This window comes from Panthera leo, chromosome F2 (genome assembly GCF_018350215.1).
Source record: "Panthera leo isolate Ple1 chromosome F2, P.leo_Ple1_pat1.1, whole genome shotgun sequence".
NCBI lineage: Eukaryota > Metazoa > Chordata > Mammalia > Carnivora > Felidae > Panthera > Panthera leo.
The window spans coordinates 25414087-25431068 of NC_056695.1; the positions used below are offsets into that span (position 1 = coordinate 25414087).

Sequence of the window (16982 nt, forward strand, 5' to 3'; positions counted from 1 at the left end):
TATAGCAGCACTTTCAACAATAGCCAAGTTATGAAAACAGCCTAAATGTCCATCAACTGACAAATGGACAAAGAAATTGTGGTTTATATACACAATGGATTACTATGTGGCAATGAGAAAGAATGAAATATGGCCTTTTGTAGCAACATGTATGGAACTGGAGAGTATTATGCTAAGTGAAATAAGTCATACAGAGAAAGACAGATACCATATGTTTTCACTTTTATGTGGATCCTGAGAAACTTAATGGAAGTCCATGGGGAGGGGAAGAAAAAAAAAAGAGAGGTTGGAGAGGGAGAGAGCCAAAGCATAGGAGACTGTTGAAAACTGAGAGCAAACTGAGGGTTGACAGGGGTGGGTGGGAGGGGAGGGTGAGTGATGGGTGTTGAGGAGGGCACCTTTTGGGATGAGCACTGGGTGTTGTATGGAAACCAATTTGACAATAAATTTCATAAAAAAAAAATAAATAATAAAAACCACTTTCAACTATAGATTTAAAAGATTCTTGAAATATTAAAATAATAGGCTTAAATACTTTTAAAAAGTATTTATAATGAGTTTTTGATATTTCTGTGACATTTTTACAATGGTCTCTTGAAATGGCTGGACATAGCCCCAGAAACCAAGTACAAGATATAGATAGGTGAAGATAACTTTTTAGTTAGAGAAAAATGAACTGATCTATAAAGACAAGCAGGAAAAAAAAATTCTTATATGAGATATTCATGTGTTTGCCTTGTTGTGGCGGCCTGCATGCTGTCTTCCAAGAAATCTCATTTCAAAGGCATGAAAATGTAGATGGTGAAAGCAGGGTGATCGCTCCAGGAAGTACTTTTAGGAGTAGACTCACATTGAGTCTTGGCCTTTGAAGCAGGCAGGTAGAGAAATTATATTGGAGGAAACAATGGGAGTTGAGAAAATAGAGAGAAACAGAAACCCTTAACTTCTCTTTTTCTGGGTTTCTGTGATGAATTTATGAGGATAAACATACCAGTTTCAGAAGAAACCAGAACCCATCCATCTAGATTTCTAATTCGAGTTGAATCCTGCACACCAGTTCCCCTGAAATCCCTGTGAAATGAGAAAAGCTCTGACAAAATGTTCTGTGTGATAGCAGAGTGATTAAACCATGGTCTGTGCGTACATCAGGTGGTGTATTTCTCACCTTCTTTCTTTATCATCTCCTTGAAGAGCACAAACCTTAAATCAATGGGAGAATTCGGTGAGAAGTGACTCTTGGGGACTAGCATCCTGGCTGAAACTTGGCTAAATAGGTAAATGGATCACTGAACTTTTATGGATTCTTTCTAGGCTTACCTACATACCTCATATTATTATACCTGGGGAAAGTAAGTGCAAAGCAGTGCAAATGACGATCAGGTTTATGAAATTCCACACAATGTATCACTATTGCTCTCAAGGAAGCCATGCAGGGTTTTTGATAATATGGCTTAAATTCTTCTATCATTCACCCTTATCAATGTCATCCAATGCGAAGGAAGTCCAGGAGCTCCATAATGGTTTATAAAATTGTCTGCAGTGATGTGGACTTTACATGAAGATTAAAGCAATTAGGAGAATAATACAAATTTTCATGTTAAGTAATAAATGTGACAATCTGTAGGCAGTCAAAATACCAAAATATTGACAGTGAAAAAATACACAATGTTGAAGAAAAATATAAATTTGGATTATAAAATGTAGTGTCTAACTCCAAAGTTGGAAATCACCAACTGGTTTATGAAGAAAGGAAAGATAATCAATGTGTGTAACATGAGGCTTTGGTATCAATTTAATAATTTGAGATCTTGAATATAAAATGATTTTGTAAGTTTTTTTTTTTTTTTCTAGCAGATTGGCTTTTGCAAAACTTTCATGTGAATTAGGGAAAATCATTCTGGCATTTATTAAAAAATGTTTACTTCTCACAAATAACCGATTTCTATCCTACACTGACATAACAAAAACACAGGGATGCTCAATGAATGTTTGAAGTACATTGCATATATCATTATTCTACATGTAGGAAAGGAATCTTGTATGTTGATTTCAGATAGTGTTGCACTGTTTATGTCTACTTTAGAAAATATGCCTTAGATTCAGTAATTTATAAGCACAGATTGTAATTTCAAATAAAAAATGTTTTGAATGTATTTTTAATTTACATAAAATATGGATTAAATATAATGTATTATCCATACCCAACAATTCCATATTTTAGACTTTATCTTCACAATTAAATTCAATTCTTCATCCATACAAAGTTTTTTAATTCCCCATTTTAAACAAATTTTAATCGAGATTAAATAATTTCATTTGATATATAGATACTTAATTCATAGTCTGTCAAAATATGTAGAAAAAATATTAATTAGAAATTTTACATAAGTTTTTAAAAAATTACTTCAATATAATTAATTGTTTTTAGAGACTTTTGTGACTCAATCAAAAGAAGAAATTACGGAGGCATGTGGGTGGCTCAGTTGGTTAAGCATCTGACTTCAGTTCAGGTCATGATCTCATGGTTCGTGGGTTCAAGCCCTGCATTGGGCTCTGTGCTGATAGCTCAGAGTCTGGAGACTACTTCAGATTCTGTGTCTCCCTCTCTCTCTGCCCCTCCCCTGCTCATGCTCTGTGTCTCTCTCGCTCTCAAAAATTAATAAACATTACAAAAAAATTTTAAAAAAGAGAGAAGAAACTATGTTAATGGCATCTGTATGCTTACTTTGCATCTAAAACTCACTTATGGTTATGATTTAATACTTGAAAATATACTGAAATATATTAGCAGTGAAATGTTTCAAGATCAAAGCAATCTTGCCCTCTGTGAATAATTTCATGATTTCAGGCATAAGAAAAACATGATATGGACCTGGCATCTTAGTCCAACCCTTCTTGGCACATCTCTGCCAACAGAAAGGCAGCAGAGATAAGAAATATTTCTTTTATCTTTCTTTCTGGTCATGTTTTACCCTCCTGCCATACTCATTTTTTCAGACTGAGTTTTCACATCTTGTTTTTGTTTTAAATCATTCAGCATTCTATCCTGCATAGTTTTGTGCAACTACTTTTGACAAAAATTTTATTTGAGAGGACTCATTATTGGATTTACTCATACACAAATGGTACTAATGATCTGTACTTGAAAAAGACTTTGAATTAGTTACAAAGCCCAAATGTCATTATCCTTTAAAAAATAATGAAGACAAAATGCAAGTGATGTTCTAATTCACGATTACAATTAAATTAAATTTTGTTTATGGACAGGAACAGGAAGGATATAAAACATAAAAGCATATGCAAGTTTAGTAGGGACTTTGGTCAAGTTTGTACTTCATTTGGATTAGGAATGATTTTTTGGTAATAAAACATCTTGCCAACATTAAAACAAATAAACAAAAAGCTTGAATTTTATTACTGTCAAACATTAAAATCTAGAGAATAACTAGTATGGCTTGATTTGTAAATTTGTCTTTACAACTTTATTGAGATACATTTCACATACCATAAAATTCACTCATGGCTTTTAACATATTCATGGAGTCGTGGAACCATCTCCACAATCTAATTTTAGGTGGTTTTCTTTACCCCATACACATGAGCAGTCACTCTTCATTCCTGCTCCTTTCTATTTTCCAGCCCTGTTCTACCTGCCACCCAAGCCCTAGGCAACCACTAATCTGCTTTCTCTCTTTGGGTTTTCTTATTTTGAATGTTTCACATAAATGGAGTCATCAATATAGGTTTTTATGAGTTTTCCATTACTGAGCACATTGGCTTCAAGTTTCATCTATGTTGTAGCATGCATCAATACTTCATTATTTTTATTAATGAATATTCCATTGTATCAATAACCACATAAATATATATAAACGTATCATTTACCCATTCACCAGTTGAAGGACATAGGGAGTTATTTTTACTTTTTGGATAATATAAATAATAGTGCTGTAAACATTCAGGTACAAGGTTTTACATAAGCATATATTTTCATTTCTTTTGTATATAAACCTAAAAGTAGAGTTGCTGGTCAAATGGTAACTCTACATTTAATATTTGAAGGGCTGCCAAATTGTTTTCCAAAGCAGCAGCACTATTTTATTTTTCTTCCAACAATGTCTCTGTCAACATGTTTTCGACACTAGTTATTTTCCGTCTTCTTTATTTATCTATCTTGGTGTTTATGAAGCAGTATATCGTTTGCATTTCTTAATAGCTAATGTTAAGCAACTTTGCATGTATTTATTGGTCATTTTTATACCTTCTCTTGAAAAATGTGAATTCAAATCCTTTGCCCATTTTTGACTGGGTTATTTGTCTTTTCATTGTCGAGTTGGAAGATTTCTTTACATCGTATGGATACAAGTCCTTGTCAGATCAATGATTGTTAAAGATTTTTCTCCTATTCTGTGGGTTGTGTTTCTTGATGGTATCATTTGCCACATAGATGTTTTTAATTTTGATTAAGTCCAATGTAAGTTTTGTTGTTGTTGTTGCTGTTGTTGTTATCGTTGATGTTTGTACTTTTGGCTCATATCTAATCAGCCATTGCCTAACTTAAGGTCGTGAACATTTATTCCTATATTTTCTTCTAGGAAATTTGTAGTTTTCTTGAGCTTACATTTAGATCTACAAACTATTTTCAGTTAATTTTGTATGTTTTGTGTGGTAGAGGATGGAAATTCATTTTTGCACATGTAGAGATCTAGCTATTACAGTGCCATTGTTGCTTTCCCCAATGTATTGTCTTCATATCTTTGTCATAATTAATGAACCATAAATGTGAAAATTCATTTTGGGATTCTTTTTTTTTAAATTTTTTTAATGTTTATTCATTTTTGACAGACAGAGAGTACAGAGTGTAAGTGGTGGAGGGGCAGAGAGAGAGAAGGAGACCCAGAATTTGAAATAAGTTCCAGGCTCTGAGCTGTCAGCACAGAGCCCAATGCGGGGTTCAAACCCATGAACTGTGAGATCATGACCTGAGGCAAAGTCAGATGCTTAACGACTGAGCCACCCATGTGCCCCTATTTTAGGATGCTTAATTCTTTTCTATTGACCTAAGTTTCCTATGTCAGTATCAGACTACCTCAATTACAGTAGATTTGTAGTTAATTTTGAATTCTGAAAATGTCAGTCCTCAATTTTGTTCTTCTTTTTCAAGAAGTTTTGGACTCAAAACCCCATACAACTTTTAGAATTAAAATTTTGTAAATATGCACAATGTGTGGTTACAGTAAATATATATTAATAATTCTATATATCCACATATGTATATGTGTATATCAAAGAACAAGAATGATAAAGGAGATTAACTCAGTGTACATTTTAGGTTAACAAGTCTCAAGTTTCATTTAGATTGATATTATTTAATATAAAACAGATATGATCTTTATTTTTACAGACAAGTAAATTGAAGCTCAGGTTCATTAAAAATATTTAGTGTCATCGAGCTCATAAAGGTAAATTTGGAATTAAAATTTAGGAAAAGCCAATTCTAAGTGTCTTATACATTTGATTACACCCAATGTTCCATCTGTAGGCACATACAGTGCTAATTAAATTGATTGGAAATTAAATACTGAAGAAATAAAATGAGTTATTACAGTTATAAATAAGCCTACTATACATGGACAGTGAAATCCTAATTAAATGCCTAATATTTAATCAGAGTATTTTCTTATATATCTCTGATAAAGCAACAGTATTCTTAGATGAAAATGGAAAAATCCATTAATATTCTAATCCAATCTACCACGAGAAAAACACCAAGTTTTAATTTTCTCCAAATTCTTCCTCTCGGAATAAAAAGTAATTCTAGCCACAATATTTGTAACATCCCACTGGAAAATTTGTCAGGAAAGAATAGTATTTGAAAAAGGAAATGTATTTACTGCTTCTAGGAGCGGCATAGAAGCACTCGTTGGACTAACCCTCCTTCCAATCAGAAATGCTAAATTTAACTAATAACTTCTTGAAGTCATGCTAAAACTGGAGATGGACAACTATTTAAAGGAAAGAAGAACTCTAGGGGAAATCCACACTTAACTGGCTTTTCCCTTAAAGATACTCTTGTCTGTCACTACTGTGTTAGAGAATAGGCCCAAAACAGAAAGTGGCAGACTTTCTGTGCTGAGGAATTAGAATTTGAAATTTGGAGTGACTGGAAATCCAAGTGACTGCAATCCAAGAAAAGCAGCTACAGAGAAGGAATTCTCAAAATTTACATATGGATTGCCATTTAATATTTGATCAACCCCTAAACTGCACAAGCCCGACAAAAAAGCAATAGCTTAGAAGAGGAAAAGGGCAGAGCAGACAGTTCAGCAAATTCCCTGTGCCGTAGAAATAGTCTGAAGTGCAACTTCTGCCAAAGTAACAACTTAGGTTTTCAATTAAACTCCCAGAAGAACCATGCTGGAGTAAGGATCAAGTCCAAGACTAAGGAATATTCCTTTGAACTAAGGACAACGCCAAAATAGACCCGCCCTGACAAAGTGTCAAGAAGATACCCAGTGATTTAATTGATTACTGAGAAAAAAACCTTAACAATCTTCACAGGAAGAAAATAGATTCCAGAGTCCCTACCTCCATATTACAAAGTGTGTGATCAAAAATTGCTAGTTCTGAAAATGACCAGCAATACACAACACACGCATTCAAGATTATTATTTAAGAAATAATCAAGGGGCGCCTGGGTGGCTCAGTCAGTTAAGCATCCGACTTCGGCTCAGGTCATGATCTCACGGTCCGTGAGTTCGAGCCCCATGTCGGGCTCTGTGCTGACAGCTTAGAGCCTGGAGGCTGCTTCAGATTCTGTGTCTCCCTCTCTCTCTGACCCTCCCCCATTCATGCTCTGTCTCTCTCTGTCTCAAAAATAAATAAACATTAAAAAAAATTTTTTTAAAAATTAAAAAAAAAGAAATGATCAAGATTATTCAAAAACAAATAATCAAGATCATTCAAAAAATAATCAAGAAATAATGAAAACAGTTAACAGAAGCAACTTTTCCAGAAGACCAGATATTAAAAAGAGTAAAGATTTTTAAATAAGTATTATAAATATATTAAAAATTGCCAATAAAAAATTACCATATGATAGGTGAGAAGATAATAAATTTCAAGGAAAGATATGAGAGATCTAAAAAGAATCAAATGGAAATCCTAGAACTAAAACAATAAAATATCTAAGATAAAAAATATCATTGATGCGCTTAATGGAAATTTGAAAACTTCAGAAGAAAGACTCAGTGAACGTGAAAACAGGTCTATATAAAACATAGACCATAAAGCACATACAGCAAAAATTGAAAGAACTCTTCAGAATCTGAATGACTTCTAGGATATTACTGAGTGTGCTAGCATAACTGAAGTTCCAGAAGGAAAGGAAGGAGGAAATGAGGGAGGAATATTGGACATTTCCCCCTCAAAATTTGATAACAAAACCGCTACTACTAAGAGGCTTACAGATTATTAACAGGATACACACAAATAAAAATACATCTAAGCATCTCTACTCAGACTATTGAAAACCAAAAATAAAGAGAATATATTAAGAGCAGCTAGAAAGAAAAGACATTATATGCAGGGGAAGGGAGAAATTATTAGAATAAAGTCTTATTTCTCCTAAGGGGAAGTGGGGATAAAAAGAGTCCAGAGATAACCAGAATATCACTGTCAAAATGCTGAAATAAAAAAGCCAACCCTTAAACATATATTTTGATATATCTATATCAAAATATTGAGTGGATTTATTACAAGTATACATGCAATATAAGAAATACTAAAAGAATTTCTTCAGGCTGAAGGAGAATGGTGCCACGTGGAAATCTTGTTATATTGGTTTAGTCAGAATCCCCCTTACCCCTGATGTTTGCTCTTAGTAATTTTCCATCCACTGACCCTCACCCTGCTTTTTGGCTATAAATTGCCTCTTGTTCATGTTGTATTCAGAATTGAGCCCCATCTCTCTCCCCTGCTGCAAAATTTGAAACAGGGGTGCTTACACTTATTACAATGACTCTGAATAAATTCTGCTTTAACCATCTTTACTAAACGTCATGAATGCTTTTTCTTTAACAATGTATTAACACAGTTTTGCTCTTGTTTGGTTATCAAGTCTCTTAATGTAAAATTTTAATTCTGGTTATTATGGAGGAAGTTTCATAATTCTAATGAAGCACGTCAATGAACTGAGTCTGGTATAAGCATAATGTAGTGATGAGTCATATGAATTTTGGAATCAGGCCAACTGGGTATGACCTTGTAATACAGAAGTAGGAGTAACTTTCTGTAAATGACTTCCCATCTTGGCTCTGTTATTTCATCTGTAAGAGGCACAAAAATAACTTTTATGAGGACTAAATAAGATAAGATATGAATAGCAGAAGCAGCCTTTTGCTCAACAAATATCACATCCCATCCTTCCTAATGTAGTAAGAAATGCACAGATTTAATGAGCCCCACGGACACCAGTCAATTTCTCCTTTGCCATTGCATGTGTCCTACTATGTTGTGTTTGGTAGAATATCTGCAGTTGTCATGTCTAAAGCTTCAGGCCCTATCATAATAGAAAATAAAGTGCCCTCCCTTTGCCTCGCCCCCAATTTCCTTGTATTATAGAGTGGAAGCTCTGGCTTGGCCATATCCATCTGGAATATTATGCAAGTCAAGCATTCTCAAACTGTAATATGCATACAAGTCACCTGGATATTCTGTGGAAATTCATATTTTAATTCAGAACATCTTGGTAGCACCTGAGATACTACATTTCCAACAAGCTCCTAGAAAACGCTTATGTTGCTAGCCCAAGAACCATACTTTGAATATTAAGAATGCATGACACTTACTCATGGGCTGTTACATGTGAGAGAGAAACATCTATTTTCCCAAATGGTTGTTATTTTGGTCTCGGTTGTAGTGGAGAATTTGAATACTTGAATACTGACTAGTATAAAGTGTAAATGTCTTATTGTAGTGCCTGTTGGAGAAGAAATTCCAGTAAATGATTAGCGTTTCTTGGATTAGCACTGTTGATTTATTAGTAATTATTAAAAATAATGGAGAATAATGGAAAAATTATTTTCTAATTACAGTGTTCTCTCTACAGGTGTGCACATAACACATTTACACACGTGCATAAACATATATTTAAATATTGTATACATGTACATATGTGTATATGTATGCATAAAACTTGCATGTTTACATATTAAATAGTATCTTTAAAAGCGAGTACCGCCTAATATTTAGAAAGATGTCTGTAATCACATTTGTTTCTACAATAAGTAATGTGTGAAACACAGTCAGGAATTGAGAAATTCCTCAGAGATCAAATCTGAAGCATAGCCATTATGAGTTGCCCATGCATTGAAATTTAACCTCTCATCCCCATGGAAAACTTAAGGAATTAGTAGTCAGTATTATTGGATAAGAATTTAAATACATGATTTAGCCATGGCTTTAATATAATTTAGATTGTAAATTATAATATATCATGCTACAATTATACTACATAAATAATGGATAGGAAGAATAAAGGTAGAGAAAATTATTGTACCAGTAATTTTAAAAGATTTAATTTGATATAATCAGAAGAAAAAAAAAAAAAAAAGTCCTTTAAGGCAACCTTGTCTACACTGCTAAATGGATTTGAATTAAAAAAAAAAAAAAAAAAACTTCTATGTAAAACTATTTTCTGTAGGTCCATAAATGCTTCATAATTTTTCAGAGAAACATATATTCATTAAATGGATAATTAAGATGTAATTCTATTTCAGTGACTATTGCTAAGCCATTGGAAGATTAAGAAATAGTTTAGATGCTATCTATAAGGTAAACAGGTATTGAAGTATCTATTTCTAATGATTAAAAACAGTCATTTGAATTATTAAGCTGAATTGATGTTATCAGTGAACAGAAGGCTACCTCACTGAGAAAGAAAGTATATAATTGTTCAGTGAAATGTAGTAAGTAAATGCTTATCTTTGGCAATGTTAAATGATGGGGGAATATGCTGTAAAATAATTAAATATAATAAGTTATTTGCATAAGAGTAAGTGGCTCTATAACTAATATTTTGCCATCATTAAGTAACTGCTGAAAAATTATGTTAAAGGATGCTTTGGGCAATGTTAGTTTCAGTCTAAACCATGTTAAGTCTGGTTGTCATTTTTTCTCTCTTCTCTGCCTCTCCCTTTCATATGCCAACGTACTACAACCTGACTTTTGCCCACAATGTTGTAGAAAAATTGTTCATCCAGAGGTCAGAAAATGATGTCTTGGTTGCCAAATCAAATAAAAAAACTTTTTAGTGCCAGTTTACTTCTTTGTAGCATGTTCTCCAGACCTCCTCCTCTCTGAACCTTCCGTAATTCCACTTTATCTATTTCCCTCTTCCCTATAATTCTCCTTCCCACAACTATTCTTAAAATACTATTTAAATACTGCCAGATCCTGGGGCGCCGGGGTGGCTCAGTCGGTTGAGCTTCTGACTTCAGCTCAGGTCATGATCTCATACTCCCCACGTCGAGCCCCGCATTGGGCTCTGTGCTGCCAGCTCAGAGCCTGGAGCCTACTTCAGATTCTGTGTCTCCCCCCCTCTCTTCCTCTCCCCTGCTCATGCTCTGTCTTTCTCTGTCTCAAAAATAAATAGAAACATTAAAAAAAAAATTTTTTTTTAAATACTGCCAGATCCTTTTCCCATCCTTCTCTCTTCTCACCTGTCCTTTGTGGTTCTCAAACTTGTTTTGTTCACTGACATCTTTGAGATTCCAATGGCCTATAGCCCTTCTCTTTAAAGAAAAATAAACACACAGCAGATTTTAAGTGCAACATTAGGAGATCCATGAATCCCCCAAAAGCTATAGGTAGGATATCCCTGATTAAGGCATTCTGTTCTACAAGCTTTCTCATAGATTTGCATGGCTTTCATGACTGTGTAAGCTGACAAATTCCATAGCTATTTTCTAGTTCAGTCCAACAGTTCAAATAACTGTTGCAACTTTCAATTGGACAGTTCCTTTGGAAGATCAGGTTGGTTTGTCAAGTCCAGCAGAAACCTATAAGTAAATTTGCCAGAGTTCCTCCACTAAAACCTCCACTGTCTCTCTTGGTTGATCCCATATCCACTAAGAAATATCTTCATACTTGACATTGTCTCTCTTCTTAACTCCATAACATAGAATAAATCACTCAGTGTACTTTTTGTTTCTCTAAAATATCACTTACCTTTGTTTCTGGCTGTCATCAACAGTATAGCCCCTGACCAGGTTCTCGGTGTCTCCTAAATTATTACAATAGCATCTAGTCTCTTCTCAAAGTAATCTCTCTCCTCAGAGCCACTGGATTTGATCATTTCACCTTTCTTAACAAGCTTCAATGGCTCCCTGTTGTTGAAAAAAAGAGAGGTAGAAAGGCAATAAGGGAAGGAGGGAGGGAGGTAGGAAGGGAGGAAAGGAAGAAAGAAAAACAAAACACATGCTAGCAATCTGATTAATGTATTAGGTAGAGCACTGCATACTTTACATACATTCCTTTTATACTAATAACTAGTACAATGAGGATTTAACTCAAATCTCTCCCTTGTGCTCTACTTAATTTCACATTCTCAGTGAATTCCTATCCCGTCATGGTACATATGAACCTCCACAAACAGACCCAGAGGTAGACATGGGTTTCTGCCTTCAGAACAGCCATTGCTAATTCTTTTATCTCTCATCCTCTTCTTCCTGTAAAAGAGGCAGACACATCCTTTTCCTTTTTCCCTGTAGATAGAAGGGATCATGGGATTTAGTCTTGGGACAAAGAAAGCCTGAGGGTATCGAGACAGAAATTTTCTCCAAGATAAAGAGAGAGAGGTAGGTGAAGAGATCCATTTGTGTTCCCTTGGTCTTTCTGCTTTAGTCATTTTAAGGGCACAATGTCTGAAATTGCAGAGGCCACCATTTGACCACAAGGTGACAAGCCCAATCATGAAAATCAACCCTTTCATACTGGAAGAGGAAGGATGGGAAGCACTTGGATTCTTGATGACACCAGCAAACCCCCAAACTAACTCTGGACTGTCACTTAAGCAAATAATCAACTCTTAAAATTTATGGCTTAAGCCACTGTTAGTGGTTTTCCTGTTATTTGTAGCATAAACCATAGTAAATGATAAACTACTATTTTGGTCTTAGCCATTTTAATTCTCACCACTGAACCATACCTGCAAATAGAATTAAATACCATTTCCCAAACCTGATATGCATTCTCACACCCACAGTCTTTAGGATAGCTTCCTGAACTGGTCCTTACTTATTTTTCTGAATGACTAACTATCTCCTCCTTTGATATCCAGTAAAATCTCACTTCTTTCAAATCTGTCCTTTGTGTTATTGAACTTTTCTATGGTAGTACGGTTTTTTGGAAAAACAAATTGTGGCAGGGGGCTTATAAAATTGTATCTGTCTGCATAACCATCAGCCCTCTTAGATTCTGTTTCCTCCAGGTTGAGGACTTTAGTCACATGTTTCTCCAAATTTGACACATGTCCCTATTTAGAGAACTGGAAGTGCTAGATGAATACATGAATCCAAAAACTTGAGTCATTTTGGGGATTTCATTTTAGCTTCGCCCATTCTTTATTTTTGTTTTTTTTTGTTCAAAAATTCAAAATTATTTCAAAGAAATTTTCCAGCTAGGATAATCCATTTTCAATGGAAATTAATATGAACCTGCCACACTAAAAATGGATATATTTACAAGAAAATTCCTTTTCTCTGAAATATGAGGGGATCTCTGAACTTGAGCTTTACACCAAGAATATCAGCTGCTATGTGCTTAGATCTGCTTCCTCGGAAGCTACAAGACAGCAGTAGGTAGGTAAGCTTCCTACTGTAGTCCTGATGTTTCCTCTCTCTCGAGACTTAAAATTCATCACTACATTATAACAGCACTTTAGTTTGTCTGCTTCATTAGAGTTTAAGCTCCTTGAGATCAGGTAGCTGCTTTTCTCTACTCTTGTATCACCCATATTATGCCCAAAGCCTGGTTCATATTTCCTAACATAAGAATACCTTTCTTTTCAATTTATTTTTAAATTACAATATCAAAATACTTCATCTCTGTAAGTTTGAAGTATTTTTTAATCTAAAGTCAAATATGTCTATATATATATATTCCAGAACTGCATGCATTGAATAGTCTTCCAGGAAAAGTATAATTATACTAATATTCCAGTAATAAATAATTAACTCAGTACAGACAGATACCTTTTAAGAGACACATAGAACTGAATTGGCAATGTTGTCATTTACCCAGGAAAGGGTAGCTCAGACAAGACAGGACTTAACCTACCCCTGGAGACTACACCCTAGCTCTGCAGGACATTAAGCCCTCGCCAATTTCTATAATCTCTTCTCAAAGATTGCAAACCTCATCTCCCCAGGGTTTACAATCTCTGACAGTCTGTAAACCAGCAGGTATAAATTCCGCTTGTAATTTGTAATTACTGGGTCCACATCCCAACGAGATAGATATTGGGATTGTCTTTATTTAATTAGTGGACATGCTTCTCTCTAAATATAAAATAGTACAGTTTGAAATATAATGTCATGAAGCCTTCAGGTTGCTTTTTAGATTTTTTTAAAAAATTGTTCTATGATCTACTTGCTGGGTCTGTATTCTACCATAGTCTATTATTACCCACATTAATAATGCTCAATTCTATGCATATGTTTAAAGAAAATTTGTTTTTGCTAGAATAAAAACAAAGATAGCAGGTGATAGAATGGAGACTGTCGGATCTTGAATTCTTATCCCTTTCTCTGAGAACAGTCCCTATTATTAATGTATATTATTACTTCAAGTATGTCAGAAAAGGAGACAAACAGTCAGAGGCAGGAATTTCTCCCTAATTCACTCTGCCTAGCCAGCAAAATGTAACGCAAAATTATTCAGGGGAAAAATACAATTTTCTGTCATCTCTGTCATACACTGATAACAAAGCTACAGGCTAATATGTTTTGATATTTTTGTCACTCGTTTATCATGTGACCTTTCATGCTATCATTAATACAGCTGAGGGACAGAGCAGATACACTGAAATAAGGGTGTGGAGAAGTCAGATTGCTTCTCTAACAACCAATGGTCAGTCACAGCAATTTATGCTTTTCTCCAGTATAGCCCTGACTGAAGAAGAGAAATTGTTATTAAAATTTGATATTACTGTCTAGGTTCTGCCACCTAGAATTTGCAACTTTTAGCAATGATGGGAATACTGGAGGGTTAATAAATTTCCCTCTGAATTATGATATTAATACAATACAACGTGCCTGTTCAGATATTCAGAGCATATATATGAAAACATGTATCTTAGATATTTGAGCACTGACTATTAGTCATACTCTGATTTGGTAAATCCAGGGAGCACATTAAAATATAATTGTTGAAATTGCTCTGCATGTGTTCTGCAAAAACTGTTGATATTTTAAAAGTTAAGATGAACAAAATAATTTGTGGTACTGGGGATTGTGGTATGGACACCCGAAAGTTTAATCCATCTTGTATTTTCTTTGATGATAAATGATACCTGGTTTGAATTTGCATGCAGCCTAACACCATTTCTGACAATGGTCTAGTTTTTATGTTGCCCGTGGAGGCTAGACTGTTAAAATTCCAATATAAAACTAATTTATACTTGACATTAATGAGTTAAGAAATGTTTTATATAGTACATCAGGGCAGGGAAAGAACTTTACAGGAATATACTAAAATCAAATTATGTCTGAATACTACCATTATGTACAAAAATGAAAAAATCCTTTCCCAATCTTAGCTAAGCGCTAGTACAAAGCTCCATGGTTTTAATGTTATATTAAGGCAACCATTTTGTTTTCTTTTATACCATATAGAAATATGATAACATGAAGCTAAAGTAGTAACATTTTAAAAGAATGTACATCTGTTAAAGATTGTGAAAAAAATTATAGGGTTTTCTTACAAAATTATTAGTATTAATTTAAACTATCTCTTATTAAACAAAAAAATCATTCTGTCACTTTGAAGAATATTTTAAAAATACAAGTAAATCAGAAAATGACCTCTCCATAAGGAAAAAAAACAAACAAACAAGTAAGGGTGACAGCTTTATATAGAAGAATTGTTAAGTAGGTCCCAGGGAGACTGTGAACATGTATAGTGAATTCTTAAATCTTATTTTAATATGTATTGTGTAAGGTGCAGCACATTTTTTAGGCTCAAATTCAGTGCTTATTTACTAATAGGATAAAACCACCAGCATAATGGTTTTAAAAATAATTTTCTTTTGAATTTTTGCTTATTTTATGTTTATCTTAATATGGTAAAATAAATTTTCATACTTCAAGCAACTCTATAAGTAAAAACCATTTATAAGTGTCTTTTATTAGAGATCTATTCTGTTTGAAATTTTTAGACATTTTATTAGAAATATTTTGTTGAATGTTTATTTTACTGCATAATACAATATAAACTTGTATGCATTTATGAAAGTATGCTCACGTCACAGACAAACGTAGAACATTTTAGTCAAATAGTGAGTGTGTCTGTGTTAATTAATAGGGAATTTCAGGGAAATGTTAGTTTTATAAATCATGATATTTATTTCATTGAATGGTTTCTGACAAAATTTATTAACAAATACAAACTGTATATGATACTTTATAAAAATTAGAGCATCTGATATTTTAGAAGATGACATATAATTATATTTTAATATAATGTTCAAGTCTCAGTTTGTATCCTTTCATTATTCTGCACTAAAGCAAGGATTTGCTAAGACGAATTTTCATATGGCTTCTCTATCATGACACATAACTTTGACATGGGAGAGGAGATCCAATTGGAGGGTTAGAATGGATTTGGTGTGTGCCTGGTTCATCCCCCTGAATCCATGAACAGATTATTCACCAAAGTGAATTTTACAAAGTTCCATTTTTCATTTATATCACTGGAGGTTGAGAAGCTGGTTATGAGAAGAAAGTGGAATAGGTTGGGGCAAAGAAAATGAAAAGGAAGGTCTCTACTCTCCAAAGGCAAATATCTTGCATATGAAGTAAAGCCATCCAAAGAAGTTTGCATTAGGTCATTCCAGAAGGGAATTCTAAATGGCTTAGCCTCTCAGGGATGCAAACAATACATAAATGCTTGCTTGCCTAATTACCATTTAATGTAGTTTATGAAAATAGACTCTGTCATTAGCATAATTTAAAGGAGTTTATTCCTTTTCCTGACATGTAAATCTTATCATCAAATAAAGTATTATACTGATTTTGTGGAATCTTTTTAAAAGTTACATCTGGCTATACATACATATGTTTTCTGCTCTTGGGTAGAAGATTGATGGTGGGGTGCGAAGCTAAATAGAACAAGATCTTAAGTTAAGCTTCTACATACAGCTCTGATAGAAAATGTGTTCTGCTTTCATTTCAATTGTAACATTATTATAAAGCTATGAAATTAAGGCTTCCCTCCCCCCCTAATTCTATGATAGTATGCCTAGCAGAATATAGTGATTTCAAGTCTGGTATTCCTGTTTGCATGTAAATAAAGCCAGAGTCACAAACAAAGCCAACAACCTCACATACTTGCCTTCAGTGGTAAAGGATGGAAAGCCTGCCTGCTACCAATCAGCAAGTGGTTGCTATGGTTACAAGGTCAGGAAATATGCCTTTTCCCCAGTTGTCCAAGGCTTGCACATGTCACTTTTGAAACTATGAATTTTATATACAGGTCAGGAGATGCATACCAAGGAAATAAACAGTGAACTGGACCATAATGACAGCTAACGCTCAAACGTCCTTGGATTTTTTTAACTATGTAGCGAAACTCATTTTATTATTGCAAATGGTTTGGGTTTTGTTTGTTTCTTTATTTGTTATATATGTTCTTTGAACAATTTTTTGTCTAATAAAATTTTATATGGTAGCTTCAAATTATATCTCATTGTTGTAAGCATACAT

General features: G+C 33.9%; 1 long non-coding RNA gene across 1 annotated transcript in view; it reads left to right on the forward strand.

Annotated features, from left to right (window-relative positions):
- Positions 1-12746: 12746 nt before the first annotated feature.
- The window catches only part of LOC122211195, an 89907-nt gene continuing 85671 nt past the window's right edge, over positions 12747-16982 (forward strand). The window contains exon 1 of the long non-coding RNA XR_006198551.1: positions 12747-12860. This is a non-coding gene — a long non-coding RNA (uncharacterized LOC122211195). The remainder of the gene's footprint in view (positions 12861-16982) is intronic.